The sequence below is a fragment of the Apaloderma vittatum genome, unplaced genomic scaffold, assembly GCF_000703405.1.
Source record: "Apaloderma vittatum isolate BGI_N311 unplaced genomic scaffold, ASM70340v1 scaffold3112, whole genome shotgun sequence".
Taxonomy (NCBI): domain Eukaryota; kingdom Metazoa; phylum Chordata; class Aves; order Trogoniformes; family Trogonidae; genus Apaloderma; species Apaloderma vittatum.
Window position 1 is genome coordinate 3,320 of NW_009703968.1, and position 19,953 is coordinate 23,272.

The 19,953-nt window shown below is 41.7% G+C and overlaps 1 non-coding gene across 1 annotated transcript; it reads right to left on the bottom strand.

Annotated features, from left to right (window-relative positions):
• Positions 1 to 17,062: 17,062 nt before the first annotated feature.
• TRNAN-GUU lies at positions 17,063 to 17,136 on the bottom strand. Its single transcript has one exon. It is a non-coding gene; the product is annotated as a tRNA-Asn (tRNA).
• Between the last annotated feature and the right edge of the window lie 2,817 nt (positions 17,137 to 19,953).

Sequence of the window (19,953 nt, forward strand, 5' to 3'; positions counted from 1 at the left end):
TAGACTCTTTGAACTAGATCCTGACAACCTAGCTCAGGGATGTATTTAAGTTCCTGAAGAAAGCCCAGATCACCTGCTTTTCAGCACCACTAGACCCTGAGGACACCTCCATCTGTGCTGTGCTTTCAAAACACCTTGTCAGGCTCTATATGTGCTAATAGAGCAGAAAAAGGGTAAGAAAGACAAGGATAGGCAGGAGTGAAGGGCAAGCTGGGGCTCTGTCCTCCCAGCTGAGCACTACACTTCTAGTGTGGGGTGGCCCTTGATCTTGCCATCCTTTCTGGCCTTGAGACTTTTACATTCCCAGCCATGCAGCAAGCCAGCTTCAACAGGAGGGAGGAACATGGCGTTGGTATGAACGTCTGACAGACTGATGGTAGATTTTGGGATGTAGAGTTACACCTCAACTTAGCAATGTTTTGTTGTTTATGCACACTCCCTAACATTAAGATCACAGAATCATGGAATTGCCTATGTTGGAAAAGACCTTTAAGATCATTGAGTCCACTAACCTAGCACTGGCAAGTCCTTGACTAAACCATATCCCTAAGTACTATGTTTGCACAACTCTTAAATACCTTCAGGGACAAGGACTCCACCACTGCCCTGGGCAACCTGTTCCAATGCCTGATAACCCTTTCAGTAAAGAAATTCTTCCACTGGTGCAACTTGAGGCCATTTCCTCTTGTCCTATCAATTGTTAATCGGTTGTTATGCCTTCAAGGTAGTTGTAGAGGGCAGTAAGGTCTCCCCTCAGTCTGCTTTTCTCCAGGCTAATCAACCTCAGTTCTCTCAGCTGCTCCTTATAAGACTTGTGTTCTAGACCCTTCATCAGCTTTGTTGTCCTTCTTTGGGCACACTGTAGTATCTCAATGTCTTTCTTGCAGTGAGGTGCCCAAAACTGAACACTATGCTTGAGATGTGGCCTCACTAGAGCTGAGTACAGGGGAACAATCAGTTCTCTGGTCCTATGGCCACACTATTCCAAATACAGGTCCAGGATGACACTGGCCTTCTTGGCCGCCTGGGCACACTGATGACTCATATTCAGCTATTAATCAATCAACACCCCCAGGTCTCTCTCTGCCTGGCAACTCTCCAACCACTCCTCCCCAAGCCTGTAATGCTGCCGGAGTTTGGTGTGGCCAAAGCACAGGACCCAGCATCTGGCCTTGTTGAAATTCATGCTACTGTCCTCGGCCCATAGCTCTAGTCTGTCTAGATCCATCTGCATAGCCTCCCTACTCTCAAGTAGATCAACACTTCCACTGTGCTTGGTGTTGTGTGCAAACTTACTAAGGGGACATTCTAACCCCTCATCCAAATCATTGATGAAAACATTAAACAGGACTGCTCCAGTACTGAGCCCTGGGTAACACCGCTTATGACCAACCAGCAACTGAATTTAACTCCATTCACCACTACACTTTGGACCCAGCCATCCAGCCAATTTTTTTTACCCAGAAAAATGTATTCCCATCCAAGCCATAAGCAGCCAGTTTCTCCAGGAAAATGCTGTGGGAAACGGTGTCCAAGGCTTTGCTAAAGTCCACAATATCCACAGCCTTTCCCTCATCCACTAAGTGAGTGACCATGATATAGGAGGTCAGATTTGTCAAGAAGGACCTGGTCTTCATCAACCCGTGTTAACTGGGCCTGATCTATCATTTTCTCTAGGCTTTCTATTTTTTGGTGCTGACATCCCTCTTCACCCAGACTCTCAGCAAAGTATGTTAATTCCTATGTGAATGAAAGCGTCTGATGTTCTGAAACAGGAAGAGTTTTCAGATATTCTCCCTCCATGCATGTAGGCTGTTTTGTAATTTGGCTCATCACAGTTTCCACCCAACGCACCTGTTTCCATATTGCCATTCAGAGACATAGACCTCCTTCTGTTAACTGTACATTTGGTCTATCTGACTCATCTAGATGCACCAGGTCATCTTCCTGGGGCTAAAGTGACTTGTAGTTAAGTGCTACTGTACCTAAATTAGACAATTTGGATCTGGTAATCTGTACAAACTTATTGTATTAGTTTACCTCTATTAGGATCAACTACTGCCTTGATGCCTTGTTGGGGGATAATGCTCAACCTATCTGAGTAAATGTATTTTGAATTGCCTATGGATTCTAGCTCTCTTTAGCAATTCTTAATCGTGGCCCCAATTTTCTATAAGTTTGAATTTGTAGTAATGCTATCTTCAGCAACATTGCACTGTGAGTTTTTCATAGGAAGTCTATGAAAGCACTTTTTTTTAGGTCGAGGGCTAAAAGTCTGGAAACTCACCCTTTCAGAAATATCTTCATAAATCCTACATGATGAAAAGTCTTTTAGAAATATGAGCCCCTTACAAAGAAGATGAAAGTTTGCCAGACAATGTTTTTCTCATTTTCAGGTGACTATGACCAATGAACAGTAAGGTGACAGGAGAGCTTTGTGATTAACACTCGGCAGACTTTATTCAATCCCAGCTCTGTCTCCTATTTCCATACCTCTCGGCCAGTCCAAAGGAAGTAACTGGATGTGTCTGACATGTGATGATCCACACAACAGCCTTTTTGTCTGGGAGTTCTTGATGGCTGCCGGACAGCCAGAAATTGAGTGGATTCCTCAAGGAATCTATGTAGGGCAGCGGGCTATCTTTAAAAGTGGGATAGTCCCATCCAACAATGACAAACCTGGCAGGTTTATATTCATTTTCTGGCTGAATGCGTACTACCATATGCAAAATTTATAAAATAGGAAGAGTTATGAAATTTATAAAATAGGGACAATAATTCTTCTCTTCTCTCATCTTCTCAAGTTGCACACTTTGTTTCCCAGAAGACAACTGCATGCTACACCTACTGTGCAGAGCCCTGATCCCATTTGGGACCTCTAGATGGTACTGCAATATAATAATATAATAAACTGACAGATGGATACTTCTTAAAAAATGGCTAGTTTGCAGGAAAATATCACAAAAGAAATAATTGGGTTAGCCAAATTCTAGCTTCCATGCCTGGACAGTATAAAATATACACAATGAAAAAACACAGCCAGGAGGAGGTTTTTTTGTTCATTAGACTTACCTGGTGGAAAATGTAAATTACTCCTAACTTTTTCATGTCTCACAAATCTGCTCTCTGTACTCATCATTAAATACCTTCCAGGTTAAAAAAAAGTCCAAACGGCCAAGCACAGAAAATGGCCTCTTGTTATAGAAGCCAATGCATGTCCAATGGGTGACAAAAAAGTCAATTTTCCCTCTGCATTGCAATGGGTTTTCTCTGGCAGTCCCTTTGAACAAAGTTAACTGTCAGCAGGAGGCTATCACACCCTGCTCTGGAGTTTCTGAAGAAGGAATGCCAGAGATTCAAAAATCCCTGAAAAGGGAACACCCCTGTCAAGGAGAGGCTTTGAAGTGACACGAAACATATATTTATAATTACAGATGAGGCCATACAGCATGCACAAGGAATAAAGACATGCAGCGTGTCCTACAGGCATGGCAGGAGAGGTGACATGCATCATGAAGCCTTGTTAAACTGCTCACTGGGGCTGAGGAAACCTGAGGCTGGTGCTTCCTATCACTTTTCATGTCACAATGCAATCCTTCTGCTTTCAGGACTACGCACACTTCGCATGCACTATTGATATCCCTTAAATACATGACATAACTCCTAAGCTTACCTCAAGAAGGTAACATAATCTTGTTCACATACCCAACACGGACTCCAGAAAGGATGCAGGTGGATTTTTAGGTAGCTCAGCTCAGTGTGCTCCCTGTGAGAGGCCTGAACTCAGGCAAACAAGCCTCAGGGGGTTCACTTGGTAAGTGTCAGAGCCTTGCTGCCATTTGCCTGGGAGGCTTGGAGAGAAAAGCAAAGCCCAAAACAGCCAGTACGTTTCTATTTAGAGATCCAGTTGTCTCCATCCCTTTGTGTGTGTGCACATATGCATGCGAGAATGATTATGATCTCAGAATGAAAGCAGTTTAATAAAGCAGTTGGGTGTTTTCCTTGTAGGAAAACATATGCGTACGCATATATATATAAACATACAAATACGTATATTTGTGCACAGAGATTTTCTGTGTATTAAAGTCTGCAGCACTCGCTTCCCTATTCAGAAAAATGCATGAGTGCTATTTTTTATTGCACAGGATGCCTGAGCGAATGTCCCCAGAGAGTCAGAACCCTCCAACATCTATTAGAGAACAGTGATTTACCTCTACCACAACTGTGGCACTAGGTACTTGGCTCCAAACCCATTCAGTAGGTAGCTCCCTACCTGCGCAAAGATTATCTGAACACACATGTGAATGTGTCCAGTTCTTCTGATGGCTACTTTGTTCCATCCCACCAGATAACTGCAAGAAAAAAAAAAACAAACTGAGCTACAGCTTTTAGCAAAACTGAGTTATGCATGTGGTGAGTAACATTTCTGCGAATCGCATTAAAATCACAGCACTTGCCTCCGTGAGGTATCTGCCTGTGGCACCTGCAGTGATTTCCCTTTCTCAGGGGTGGAGAAGGCTGCAAATAGTGAGGTTTAGCTTCAGCAAGTGCCACCCATCATTATTTAAATGATGCTTTCCTAGCATCCTGAGAGACAATAGACACACAGCGTCCGAAAATGATGCATTTCCTGAGTGAATCTGGTTATAGGATCACTACATGGATGAAGGGTCCATCTGAACTGCACATCAACCATTGCTAAACAATAGAAGGCAAGAATCCCTGACATACTGCTACTCCTTGTTTGTATTTCATACATTCCTCTCCAACCATAGAGTTTAATTGACACCGCTCTTTGTATTTTGCCTGCCAGTGTTGATCAAGCCCATATAAAGAAAGATGCATGTTTAAACTACCACAGCATGAGTAATTTGAATCAAATGCAGGTTTGCATTAGAGCTTTGTTGTATTATTTGATGGTAAACTTATTTTAAATCATCAAGGTAGGATGCCACATCCTGTTTGGAATAGTGATTGAATCTGAATGCAAATCATCCTTTATGATACAGCAATGCTTTCCTCTCCTCTTCTGTGCATATGGAATATGTTTGTTTTACTTTAGGGATCACAGATTACAAGAATTTCTAGTCAATTCTTTGCAGTCACATATGACCCTCTTCCAACAAAATTAAGGTCAGACCATAGCCCTTTTCCTCACTTTCCTTTCATTACAGAACAGCCATCCCAAATATACTTACATTGTCTTCCCAGTAGTGTTCAGACAGGACTTCCAATAAGATAAGCAGCCCACCTACACAGTTTATTCTGAGGAGCAGGTAGGGTTTATGAGCAACTTATCTGAAACTTAAATGCTTTCTCTTGAAAATAATATCTTATTCTCTCCTAAGGAATAATTAATCATGGCCTCATATGCAGCATGGGTTGGCCTTGCACACTCAAGAGAGGTTGATCTGGTCACCTCCAAGCCCTTTTGGAAATGTTAAGTGGTAGGCGTCAGACAGACAAAGAAAGTTAGCATTCCCCGAAGAGATGTCTCTGGTACCTATGTAGAGGACTGAAAGAATTTAAAGGCATCCGGGTCCATAGAGCAACTACATGGATATGAAGTTACTTTTCAGGAGCCTTATGGTCTTCAAGATACTTGTAGGACTGCACAGCTAATGTGTAGAATGTACATAGCCCACGTAGAGGTTTGGTGGCAGAGGAAAGGATGTCATCTATGTTTTTTAACACAGACCTTCTTCACAACCCAACAAAACAAACTACCAGGATGTGAGTCTACACTGCTCTGCTCCATTGCCACGTTTGTGTCAGAGCTTTCTGGGGAAATCCAGAAAGCTGCCTTTGTACTTTTTCCCAGAGGATATCTATACACACTATTTACACAAAATTTTTCATCTGGGATGTTTTACTGCATCTGGGAGAGCTAGAGCACTGAAGGACCAGTCAAAATGTTTACAGAATAGACACAGTGAGTAGATTCTTCCACTTGAGGAAATAAGGGTTATAGCCTGCCTAAGGGAAGTCATCAAAGTACCACTTTAGGTCTTTGGCAAAGGCAAACCACGACTGTCTGACATAGTTATTTCATGAATCTTAACTGTGTAGTATATAAGCACATAAAGTACTGCAGCTCAGACTTGCCATCAACTAGTAAGACAATGTAGAACAGGCAGGACCTACATGCTTAACCCTTTGGAGCACGGGCATGCACAAATGCCGCTGAAGAGTTTTCCCAGTCAGTTTCTGTGATGAAGATGTCCATGTCAAAATCTGACTCTTATAAGCAGTTTACCACATGTGATGTATTTGCCGTCTTTTTTCAAGAATGCTTCCCTTATTTTTATACCTGATGTGCTGCATGACCCTTAGTGAGGGAAAACAGCACCCTGTGAACAGAGGACGTAAGATTATTTTGTAACATGCTTATTTATAAATACTCTGTTAAGACATCATGGTTGCAGTTCTGTTGCAGAGTAGTTTTTAAGAAATCTTACCATAAACCTGGACTGAACCATCCAGATAAGTTACAAATGTGAAAGAAAACTATAATTCCTTCCAAATCGTTTTACTAGAAATACTCAAAGGTTGCAGACTGCAGACAACAGTGCTGTGAAAAAACCTTAGTGGGTGCAGTCTACCAGAAATGACTATTTTTTAGCCTCTTCATTCATTAGCAAAGCTGGAACAATTTCTAGCAAGTCTAGCATTTCTACCACCATTTTAGTGAAACACAAGCTGATTTTAAAATATTTTTTTTCTACAGCTTCACACTGTATATACTTTCTCACTGTATGATCACATTTTATAATATTTTTTTAACAAAACTGTTTCTGAAAACTTATTACAAACACTGTTCTTTCTAACATACTGGTATTTTACTAACCAATTCATAAAAAATAACTAATCTCACTTTAAAATAAGCACAGCTTCTATTAAAATAAGCTTCATGTTTTGATCAATTGTAAAATAACTGCTTTAAAAGATTTTGAAATAAAAATCATATACTTGAAGATTGGCTCTGCTGTCAATCACTACAGTCCTACAATGTCTGACATAGCTGTTGTCTGATCAGAAGCAAACATTTGGTGCTCTTAATTTGGATGATACAGAAATGATGTGACATTTTCATGCTACTTTGATTGTACCTTAAAATCATTTGGTTTGATCTTTTACTGTGGCTGTTTTCTTACTCAGACTGCTATACCCATAGCACTGTATCTCCATCTGGCAATTATTGGAAGACCCTTATATTTTTGGCTTAGCTGTGGGTTGCTTCCACCTTTTCTCTCCCTCTTTCCAGGTGTTCCACCTACATCTGTGAGTCAACATTAATGTTTTTGCATCACTCAGTGTATCTGATGGTTCACTGTTCCAACTGAAACTGACCTTTTAAAAAATCTCCCGAGTTACTTTTCCACTGAGTATATTTTTGTGACCAGTAAAACTAGCGGGGAAAAAAAAAAAAAAACAAGGAGGAGAGGCAAAGAAGCAGCCAGTAACTAAATGATCCCAGGATGATCACTGAACTGCCTTCTTGTAGTATGGCTCTCTGAAAGTGAGTAAGTAAAGCTACATCTGCTTATAGCTGCTAAGAATCTGGCCCTGTCTATATACATGAAATGCTTTCTTTGCATAATTCCTGTAATCACATTTCCTCATGAGGTTCCTGCTTCATTTTGGCTAATATCTAAATCATCCCTCCTTTTTTTTTTTTTTTTTTCCCTGAAATCTCTTTGTAGGATGTCTGCGCATCTCATTACTGGCTGTATTTCTCTAATATGAAAATGCTGCATTCCCATAAGTAAAACTAGGGAAGTGATTTATGCATTTTTCTGCATGAAAAGGCCCCTTGTGTGTTCCACATGTAAAGGCAGAACAAAGCAGATCCCTACGAACATTTGTTTTCCTTTTAGCAGTTATTGCCATAAAAAGAGGTCAGAATGAAATGAAACAACTTAATGTTTTGTGCCTTGTCCAGCTCTGATGCCTGATCTGGTTTCAGCTGAAATAATTATGGGTCTCTCTCGGAATACAGGAGAATAGACTCTAGCCGCTTAAGGATTACATCTTGCTTGGTGGTTCTCACAACTTTTGACCAACTGGTCACAGTCCACCAAGCCAACCATGTGTGAGTTTTACTTCTCAATACTTTCTGCAGCTCCAGGTGCAGAGCACTCACGATGGCCTCGAGGACCACCCAGGATTTCTGCACTGCAGCAATAAAGCCACTGAAGTAAGTAACTTGACAATCACACCCTGTAACGAATAGATCTCTTAGACCAGGAGTTCCAGCACAGCTGAGCTTGTCGGATGTGCTCATCTTTAGGCATTTCAGGAGTGGTCTGAGGGGAGCCATGGCTGGCTTCACTGCCTGGTTTTGTTCCTAGCTGTAAAGCAAAGCCAAAAGGCAAATAGTTTTCCTAAATAATATTATACAATTTCTACAAATTGAAATGACAGTTCAGATTCCATTAGGTAAGTGCTGGCACTGTGCACTTGAGCATCTCATCTGTGAGGAACTGAATGTCCGGTAAAGAGTAATGGCCTGATAAACCTTCTGCTCAAAATGCCCCCTTTGGTTACAGAGCAAACATTATAGGGAGCATCTCCCTGCCATACCAGGGTTCTCCAAGACCATCTGAAGAGTCCATATGTGGGAGTCTGATGTCAGTCAGGCTTTCTTGCTTTCTGAAGTCCTCACTATTCAGATAGAACTCAGGTGCAGAGGTTGAAGCGGTGGTTTGACAAGGAGACCACTTGACCAGTGCTGAGAGACTGTTGACTTATCTCACCCAACACTCTAAGAATTGAGATCAACTACACCCAGTGCCACCACAGCATCTTGTTGAGTCCCCTGGTGGTGAACTCCAAAGAATACTTAAGAGTGTAGGAGTTAGGGCAGCTATGTGTTGCTGTTCTCCCTTGTACTCTACTTATCTCTGGACAAGAGAACTTGTGATCTCAATGTTGCACCCAGATCATAATTTTTAATACCTGCCAGTGGACCTATGGTCCGTGAGGTCATATAATCCTTTTCAGAATTCCTTTGTGGTTTTGCCATCTACCATACCCTGCATCAATGAGATTCACAGCCTAGTTATGTGTTGTGTGAAAAAATGGCTTACTTCATTCAGTTTTCTATTTGGCAATTGTCTTCACTGGGTGCCTCCATGTCCCTTGTCAGAAATAATGAAATTCATATTCTACCAGTCCTTAAGGCAAACTAAGGGTCTTTTCGATTTCTCCATACACGGAGACAATTTCCTACTTCTCATCAAATTTTTTTACTTTCTCTCTGTATTTTTAGATAAACTACATCATTTTTTTTATATGAAGAAATGCCAGAAATGTGTGCAATTTTTGAAATGCTGATGAATTGTGGATTCAAAGCCAGACATAACAGTGTTTTCTGGTTTGTTCTCTCTGTATCCTTTCCCTAGTAACTCAGTCCCTGACACAAAAATGTCTTCCACTTCTGCTGAAGCTGCTGATGAAAGTTCTGATCTGATTTCCACAAAGTCAGACTGAACCTCTGGCCCAGAGTTCACCCAGCAGCCTTCCACTAATCTTCTGAGTTACTAGGCCACCTCTCAGGACACTATTGTTTGGCCTTTTGTTCATCTGAGGAGTAGGTCTATGTGGATTCCACAACAGATCAATGACTCTAGGCTTCTCTTGAGAAAAAGAGAATACTTTATCATGGCTAATGGTTTATTTTCAGTATCGATCTTCTAACCTCCTCTTGACATGCAGGTCTGCTTATGAGGAAGTGCTCTCAAAAATATTCCAAATAAAACCACTTTATTTCCAGACAGAACTTGGTATGTCGGACATAACAGGTTTTAGGTCCTTCTGATCAGGTGGGGTTATTTTTGGCTGTACTTTTACTGTTTTCTGACTAGCTAAAAAACTGTTAGTAGATGTTAGTGTAATTCTTACACACAACGCTATAGGCAAGGGAGTAAGGTCAGAACATCTACTCTGTTTTCCACAGTCAGGTGGCATTGCCCACCCCAGCAGTCTCTTGAAATTCGAAATAACTGAGCTCCAAAGTCTAACACTCACATGATGATGTGAGACTTGCAAAGCTCATTTCTAAAGCAATTTTATTTATCTTATCATATCAGAAATAAAAGAGAAAATCTTCACATTCTTCCATCTCAGAAAATACAAGGATTAAAAAGAGCAACCACCTTCTCTGTAGATTTAGCCTGCAAGGCAGGTGTGTATTTGAGATTTATGTTGGGGATCCATAAGAAGGTAATTCTGTGAATGGCATGATAACTCTGCTAAAGCCAGTGACACAATTCCTAGCAGCTTCATGGTGAATATGGTTTTACCCAAGGGCTTTAGCAGCTAAACAACTCCTAGTGCTTTTGTGTACAGTTAAAGGATGTACGATGTAAAATGCCAAGCTATTCAGGTAATTTCTGCTTAGCACCTGAACAGATGTGTACAGTAAATGTCATAGTTTAGGCACAGTCTTTGATTGTTGCCTTTGGGTTAGCCATTTTGTTTGCGAAGATACAAGACAAAATGAATTGACTTCTTCTAAGTCCTAACTTCGTTCCCCAAAGGAAGTTTCAAGGGGATTGCTTCTACAAGCAAAATTGTTCACATGCATATATCTTTGCAGGATCAGCACCTAAATTCATGCATTTCTTCTCACGGAGCAATTACTTTTCACATTTGATTTTAACAGTGTTAGCTCCCAATTCAATTAGCATCGCCACTATTTTCTCTTGACAATTTCATGGCAAGTCCATAGGGATCCCATTAAAATGTCATTATATTGCTGCTGTGTTGTAAGACTTCAGTGGGAAAACAATTTCAGTGCAAGTCTACAGAGATCTTGTTATGAAGCCGTTAGAATGTGAAATGCAAATGGCATCAATTATTTCAGTGCGAGCCTGTGGAGTCCTAATCCCAACATCATCATGATATGAAGTTGAAAAGTAAAAATATTCCAGCCTGCATGTATGGAGACACCAGGATGATGTGACAATTAAGGGAGAAATGGAAAGAGAGGAAGGGGCAAACCGCTTTAAATGTGTTTTTACAGAGTTGTGGGAAAACAAACAGAATTCATGAGTCATATATTATGGTCATCTTATGACTTTTGCAACCCTAGTCCTGAGCCTTATACATATATAGTCTTCTGATCCAATACGTAGAGGATTTGCCCAACTATAGCATAGTGATAGAGAGTATTTTTAAATTCCTACAACAAAAGGATCCTTTCTTGCTGCACATAGTTTGAGGAGAATGTAGTTTCCCACAGCTGAAGTTTACTCTGCACTGTGCAACACATAAGTACCCCTCAAATCCATGGTGAGTCTAATCATGTCTGTACGCTTCATCTGTGTAATTCTCTAGAAATAATTAGAAGAGAAGGATCTCCAAGCCCTTAGGGTGGATCCCAACTGTGTGCCAAGGGCAGCTTCGAAGCTGCCTTGGTACCAGACACATCAGAGAGGGTGGATCCCAACTGTGTGCCAAGGGCAACTTCGAAGCTGCCTTGGTACCAGACACATCAGTCACACAGAAAACAAACCCTCGAAAGGAAGCTCACATGAAACTCAGACGTGCCCTGTGGAGCTCGACTGACATCTGTCCTCCCAGCACACATACAGAGGGGCACTTATCTCCCTGGACGCTGCCTGGCTGGAAGTTGCCTGGATGGTCACTTGCCTGCCCTAAACCCCGTTATTTCCTAGTGCGGGAGAGAAAGCCACAGGATCTTTGTGAGTGAGGCTGGGAGATGGCTGATCATGCAGTGCTGGGTTATTACTCTCTGGGTAAGTGAAGACAGCGGGATGAGCCCCAAAGGCAAGATCTTGGTAAGATTAGTTAAGGAGGGGGAGCAGTCACTGTGAGAACAGAAATAAATAATATGAATACATGGAAGATATCACCAAGTAGAGTATCTAAAATGCATCTCTCCATGTTGGGCTAAACATAGGTTTTTTTTGGTGTACAGAGCCTGCAACCCCTTATCTTTGTGAGATATGCTGCCCTCCGTTTGCAAAATGTCTACAAAAAGTAAAACAAAAGTAATGGTTAAATGTAGTAAACTCCCCAAAGTTCCTCAGGCTTTCTGTCGGTCTCTTTGGACTTTGGCCCAAACTCATTTACTCCATCACAGTCTACAGAAAATAGTAATTTTGCTGATGTGAACCAAAGAAGTTCATGACTGTTATCTACTCTTCTGCCACAGACAATGTAAGGCGTCTCAAGAGACAGATCTGTCTGATAGGACAGGTAATCTCCTCAAGTTCCCATCACAAATGAATGTTCGCTCTTCCAGAAAATTGTCAACATTGTCAGCATCATCTTTGACCAGTCCCAGAACCATCAAGGGCCTCCATACATGTCCAGGAATCCATGACTGGGGTAGAAATGGCTTGGGTTTTTTTCTTTTTTTTTTCCCCCCAAAGATTTTACATGTTTGATTGTTCATAGTTCTGTCTTTCTGTGGATAAAATGAGATCTATGAAACCCTTCAGATATAGCAAAATTTCAGAATATGTCTCAAATTTAGGAACTACTCTAGAAGAGCTGCTCTGACCATAGCTGATATTTCGATCTGTCTGCCTACATGTACTTAAAATGGTATTTTGCAGGAGACTTCCAGCAGCAGCATATACTGCAGTGCACCCACAGAAGTCCGTAATAAATAATTCTGTAGATGCCACACTGCTTTCAACAAAAAAAAGGCTGAGTTAAAGGAGCCTTGTGTTTCTTAACATCTGTTCAATGAAATAAATTTCCAACTTTGTTTATAGTTGCTCTGAAGCCAGCTATTCTCTGCAAGCTGAAACTTTTTTTTTTAAGGACAGACAGTTACCAGAAGGGTTTATACCTCTCTTCAGCACATCACTTGTGTCATTTATCTGTAGTATTCACTTCCAGAAACATTAAAAAGCATGGAGATTGGATGGTTTAATATACCTTTTAACTTACTGAAGTGTGCAAGGCAAAGTACTTTGGTAACACCTCAACACCTGTCTGTTGATATGGACAAATCTTGAGCAGGCTGTGTTATGTTACACAAGCTGCTACACTTTGCCAATGCTCAGAAATCTCTGCAGCTCATCCATATGGGGAGCATTGAATGAGAGTGTCTGTTGGGAGTTTTGTTCTCACACTTTGTCTGCTAAGAGGCACTGGAGGTAGATAGTGATTAGCAAAACTAGAAGATTTTTACATTCTCTTTTCTGAGCTGCATGTTAGGCAACAAACGTATGATATCCTTTGCTATTATAATGGTCAAAATTATGGTATTCTCCCCAAATGAGCAGCTACTGTAGTTGGTGGCAGCTGCTATAGCCCTAAGTTACTCCCAAGAGTAACATCTTGTGGGTAGCCTGTGTTGTTTATATGTGGATGGACAGATCTCAAGGGGGTCTGCATTCTGGCTGTCTTCTTTCTGCACTGCAAATAATACAGGCTTATTGAAACATTCTTAATCTGCATAATCAGGACAGTAAATGAATATGAACAGACTCACTCATGAAATTTCTCTCCCTCCTGCTTCTGTAGTCCCAGACCGCCTCCGTGAACAGCTTCTTCTGCAATGTATTTTGCTATTTCTGAATCTGTTCCAAGACACAAAACAGAAAAGCACCAACATTGCTGTGAGTTAGCACAGCTAAAAAGCAAAAACGCCAAAACCCAAAACTCAGCAAGCAACCTAAATAGTATCTGAAATCAGTTTAGGTTGTTAGGGATTCCTTAACCCAAATCAGTTCACCTACCTCCTCCCCCATTTAGCTACAATGTTTATTTTGCAGAGGAATTAATAGGGATGATAGATGATGGCTCTTTGCTATCGCTTGCAAATGAAACAGCATCCCAAATTTGTATAGCCCAGAGCTGGTATGATAAGCTCAGGTTTTGCAAACATGCCTGCAGAGCGAGGTGGCTTGTTGAGCCTGTGTTAAATTCAGCAAGCTCCAGTGGCTGTAACAGGAGCCAGATGAAAGGCCGGTTAAGAGGTGTGCTGGCTCTGGCTCTGGAGAGCTGGCTGCCAACAGCCACTTTTGCTGCAGAATGGAAGAAATAAGGTTGTAGGGGTGGCCCAAGAGGGAGGAGAGAAGGCAGAAGGAGAAGGAGGTTGGAGAAAGGTGCCGAGGCAAGAGGTGGAACAAATACACTGAGTGATACACTCAGTGGTCTCCTTGAGCAGAAGAGGATAATATCCCAGACGCTTCCTTTCACATGGGGGTGGTTATCCCTGCTGTTTACCTCTTTCCTCTCTGCCCTTTTCCCTGGCATCATGAAGTATATGTTCTGAGGCTGTTGGCTGGGACAATGATGCAGTCCCACCCATACCCACTCAGACTTGGAAAGGGATGAAGGGGAAAGGAGACACTGCCAGACTGGAAATCCTGCCCCAGGGCTCTACCACACTCCTTGGTACAACCCCAACGTAGCCTGGCTCCTCCCCAGGTCAGACGATCATAACAGATTCAGTGTGGGCCTGCTGGGACTAGATGACAGGTCCTGTGCTCTCCTGTCATACTACAAGGCTCAACTTTACATCAAGTGATTTGTCAGTATTTTCCTGCTAGCATTTGGCTTTTCTCTTGGCTTTGCTCCTCACTGCTCTTAACTGTCCTGACAAATGAAAGTCATTCTGAAACTATGTGGCTTTGTAATTATTATCTTTGGTAAATGTTTTGAAAGCTGAAGAGTTGCTTTTTTCTCCCTCACAAGCTGGAGATGCCTGCCAGAAGTTCAATTTAACTGTCAACACCTCTGCTCACGAACTTAAATATTTTGGAGTCTGTCTTCATAGCTACATATATTAGCATGTTCTGCTTTCTGTAGGACAGACAACTGGTTGCTAATAAGAATGTATTCCTGTTTAGTCATGTTCCTTTATTTAAGGCTGATGTTGAACTAGTTTTCATCTCTCTGTGCTAGTATAGCACTCATGTCAGAAATAGGTTTTCTGAGTTCACTGCTGACTATAGCCCTTTAAGGTCTCAGTGCTTTAAAACTAAAAAAGAACCAAAAAATCTCCAGACTCTGGATAACCTCATGACTGACATTGCTACCAGCTAATTGAACTTGGAATGATAATGCCTGAAAGAATTTATGATACATCCCTCCCACTTCTATGAGCACTTTCATGCACAGATACAAACATGCTTGGTAACTCACCGTAGTTCTCAGGGGGAGAACTTCTGAGAATTAGGCACATTGATAACCATTTGAAGAAACAGCATAAGAATGGAGGTTTAATAGATGTATTCAGCCCTGTCAGATGAACATGCCTGTTTTTAATGGCAATAGATGGCAAATACTATATTCTGTTGTGTAGATTTCAGCCAGGCTATACTCAGTATTTACAGGAAATTTGTACCTTGGGTGCTTTTGAAAATCCTCCTAAAGTTTAGATCTTCAGACTCATGCTCAACTACTATTGACTTTAGATGGAATTAGGTAATTTTGTGGTCTTGAGGACTGGGGATGCAGAAAGATTTCAAAAAATCCTGATGTACCTAGTCACCTTTAATTTCATATGAGAAATTGAATCTGTGTATATAAGATCCAGAAAATTGAATAAACTCTGTCCCTCATTATTCCTTTGCATCCTCTGTCTTTATAAGAAGTAGGAATAGGAATTATTTGTGATGGGATATACTCAGACCTCACTGGTTTTGGCTGTGTGATTAAAGGAGGTTGATGGCACTCAGTACACACTTAAACTATTATGGGAGCTGTGTAAGACTGTGTAAGACTGTGTAAGACTGGATACTTCATTAGTAGCCCATTGACTTCATTAAGAACCCTGTACATTACCATAGGACTACTCTTTCACCCTGGCTGGACAGCACTCAGCCACAGTCCACTCTCTGTGAGCAGAGGAAAGAAAAAAATGATGTTAACAAGAACTAGAGAGAGAGAATATGCCTTAAAATCCTCCCATGATGAAGAATGCTTGGGCCACAGCTCCTTGAGAGGGGAACAGCAGAGTGGGCAACTGTCTCCTCCAGAGTTCGGGCACAGCAAATTTATTAATAAATGACACAGAAAATAACTGTGTCTGCTGGAATGATGAGTATTAATTAGGTGATTTGCTTCACATGTCATCACCTAATCTGGTATATTACATCCCTCTATATTTTCTAATAAAAGCAAAGCTGCCTTTATATTTATTTTGGCCTTTGCCATAGGAGGAATTGGTTTTGCATTCTTTGTTGGGGTTTTGTGTGTGTATATCAGGGACGAATACTTTAATGAGACCTCAAGAGGAAAAAACTCTTTAACATTGAAGAGAAATAATCTCCTATGCAAAACAGAACACACTGGAACATAAATAGGACAGACTGCATGGCAGCAAATACAAGCAGTTCGTCAGAGCAGATTTATAGGCTGTACGAGGATAAGAGATTCCTTTAGCTTTAGAAAAAGCCTAATGTGCCAAAATAGCCCGAACAATAAGGTTTCCCTAATCACTGTGGATAAAATTCATGTCAGGGCTGAGAGCCTCATCACAGTAGCACCTTTAACTCACCTAGATTAAATTGTGGTCCTGTGAAAGCTCAGGGGACTCAGGCTTCTGATACTGCCTTTGTGCAACTCCTCTGTACCAGTATAAATTTCACCTCACAGCCACTCACATGCAGTGCTGCTGCCAAAAAGTAAAGTGAGAACTAAAGTCTTCAGCAAGGTACTTAAAATATGAGTTGTTGGGCAATGGGGAAAATAATCCCACAGTTCAGGTGCACAGTTAGGGTATGCTTATGAACATGCTTGGAACTGTTTTTTTCAGAAAGCACCAACACCTGAAGCTGAGTTTTAGAAGTGTCAAGTAACATCTCCTGCAGGACAGTCTAACAGAATATAGCAGCACACAGAGCTGAAAAGTAAGAATATAAGCATAAGAATCATAGAATCATAGAATGGCCTAAGCTGGAAGGGACCTTAGAGATTATTTTAATCCAGCCTCCCTGCTGCCAGGGATGCCACCTTTCGACTAGATCAGGCAACACATGGGGACCGAATGGGAATTGAACCTGCGACCTTAGCATTGTTACTGCTATGCTCAACTGACTGCGCTAACTGGCCCCCTAAAATACATGCACACCGTCCCTGGGTGGGTTTGAACCACCAACCTTTTGGTTAACAGCCGAACGCGCTAACCGATTGCACCACAGAGACCTACAAGGCAGCATCCTGGAGGAGGCAGCAAAAATATTCTTTTATGGAGAATGCTGTTCTGGAAAGTGGCATAAAGAACGTTTTGCTGTGAGGAAGAATGGCAGCAAATGAGCAGAAAGGCTAGAAGAACTGAAAGGCAGTTTCTCAACATCTAGTTACAAAGATAGTAAAGAAAGCGAATCACCTGAAAAGACTATTAAAGGTCTATGAAAGGCTGTATAAACCTATTTTAAACACCATGATGATAGCACTGAAGGAAGAATTGGTGACAGCTACTGTGAGCACAAGCAGTGGTTCTGGTTACTAGATCAGAATCACTGATTTCTATTTACAGTCTATCTTCTGGCTCCCTAAATAGCCCTGGGAAGCCCACTTAGGTGCTAGTGCTGCATCAAGCCTCAAAAATCACTCTCCAGCCCCATCAGGGACAAGAAAAGCCTGAAATGCAGAGGACTCAGCACAGGTGTGATGTGAAGTGGCTGACGCGTCTGGTGAAGAGACTACCTGGACGACCTTTGCCTTAAGGACACAGCTGCCTGCCCTGCGTGCCTGTGCAGCCTCTTCACGGCCCACCACAGCCAGCTGCGGGCCTGTTCACAGGCATTAGTAATCTTTGCACAGAGAGGTTTTGGAGAAGTGACTTCAGACCTTGAAGATAATAAAAGCACTTTATATTTTTTCACATGAAACCTTTATTATGTGAAATAATGCTATTTGTTCTCTCAGGAGTAAACAAAGTGTCTATAAATGCAAGTTCAAAAGGTAGCATGTGAATACACTGTGAACACAGTGAATATATTAAACATTTTAAAGCTGCACTGGCACAAAATAGCAATGAAATGGAAGTTTTCTCTACAAACGACTTTCATCAGAGAGTCTTTCCGTGGTGGATGGGGTGAATGCCAGCTTGTGGCAGTCCCTGTTCTACCCTGAGAGGCAGCACTGCACACGAGCCTTACCTGCACGCAGTGTACTGCATGCTACCGAAGCTGTAATTTGCACAGGAGACAAAAAATTACTGCAAAAAACTTTTTTAACACTGAAGTTGTACAAGCAGGTGTCTCTCTACATGAGTTCCACTGTGTGGCATGACCAGGAGGTGTGTACTGCAATGGCATACATCAGAAAAGGCAAGCTGGACTTTCCCTGGTCAAGTCCTCTGCTGCTACCTGCCCTCTCCAAGAAGAAAATTGCATCCGTATTAATATCTGAAGTAGAGAAATCTCAATATATATAAGGATCTTCTCAAAAGCAAAAATCATAGAGATTTGTACTTCAACAGTACTCACACCCTGTTCGCAATTTTACCCACTGTGAGCGTGCAGGCACGTGTTTTGGGCCGATCTCTGTTCAATCAACAAAAAATAGTGGGATTACTTTATATATGGAAAGCTCTTAACTAAATGCATTGCAAGAAACCCCCCAAGGCTGCAGCATAGATACAGACATACTCCTGCCCCAGGAATGCTTAAGAAGGGCTGTCTGCATGATTTTCATCTGTCCAACTAATTTCTTTATCTCTCAGTATAATCCTTTCTAAGTGACCCTGTCCTCGTGCAGTTCTTTAATATACTCAGCTGAAAGATGTCGGAGAAGTGCCAAATGTCAGTGTCATTCTTGTTGGCGAGTATAACTGTGAAGGATCCCTTTCTCATCTCATGCTGCCACAACATGCCTTTGTTTTTCACACGCACATGCACAACTGATTTCTGCTTGACTCTCTGGGGAAGAAAGACTCTGAAATGCCTTGTTCCAGATGCATGCTTTTGTGCAGTGTATTTAGCAATGCTTATTCACCAACAGAACCTGTACTGTCACCTTCTAGACAGCAAGTAACCTGAGAGAAATGTGTCAAGGAGTGAAAGTCTTCAGTGCTATGGAAAGAGTTTCGCCTCCACCTCCCAGAACCCACAGGCTAGTTGAAGTGCCCAGAATCAATATAAAGAGGCATAGATTGACTCTGGGAAAGAATCCCCTCATTGTGTGAGCCAGGGAAGACACCATTAGACCCTGGAGCCCATTTCTATCAGAAATGGAGATCATTCTTCCCTGGCACTCCTGAGCCCTGCAGACTACATGGCACCTGTATGCCTTGTTCCTCTTACAGGTCTGTTAACATAACAGGACAAAGTGGCCAGTCTGGAAGCGTTTGTTGGTGGGAGCTTCACTGCTGCATTAAAAGAGGTCTCAATCTTGAGTGCTCTCAGACAGGGAGGCTCTCCTGAATGCAAGGAGCTGTCCTTCTTCCTCTCTGCCCTCCTTCCAACTCAAAACATGAAAGAATATACATTTCAGAGTCTCTTTAGGATTTCTTTTCATTTTTTCTCTCAGTACAGGGGCTAACCTGTGATAAAAAGTGTGTGTATGTGACATCAGGTGATTCCAGGACCAACAGGTGACCAGCTTACATTGTAAAACTAGCTTAACATCAGTTCCAAAAGGCAATTTAACAACGCAAATTTCAAATATTGCTTTATGGCCCTTGTGCTTCCTTCCACTGCAGTAATGTGGCAACAAGGATATTACCTTAAGGAGATGCAGTAGCAAACACTTAGTTTAGGTAGTGAGAGGGCTACATCTGAAATCTCCAGAACATAAATAAATCCTCAGTACGTTAAGGCCTCATGTCAACCTCCATGCTAACCTGTTATTTTAACAAAATTTCATGAACATTGACATGTCCATCTAACCTCAGTAACACGGTGCGATTGAGATGGGCTCCAGTGCCAGCAAATGGATTGGGATCAATGTTCAGTCAGTGGGTGCTTACATTGATATTGCACTTTTTCTGCAATCCACAGACCCCAAGACAGTTCT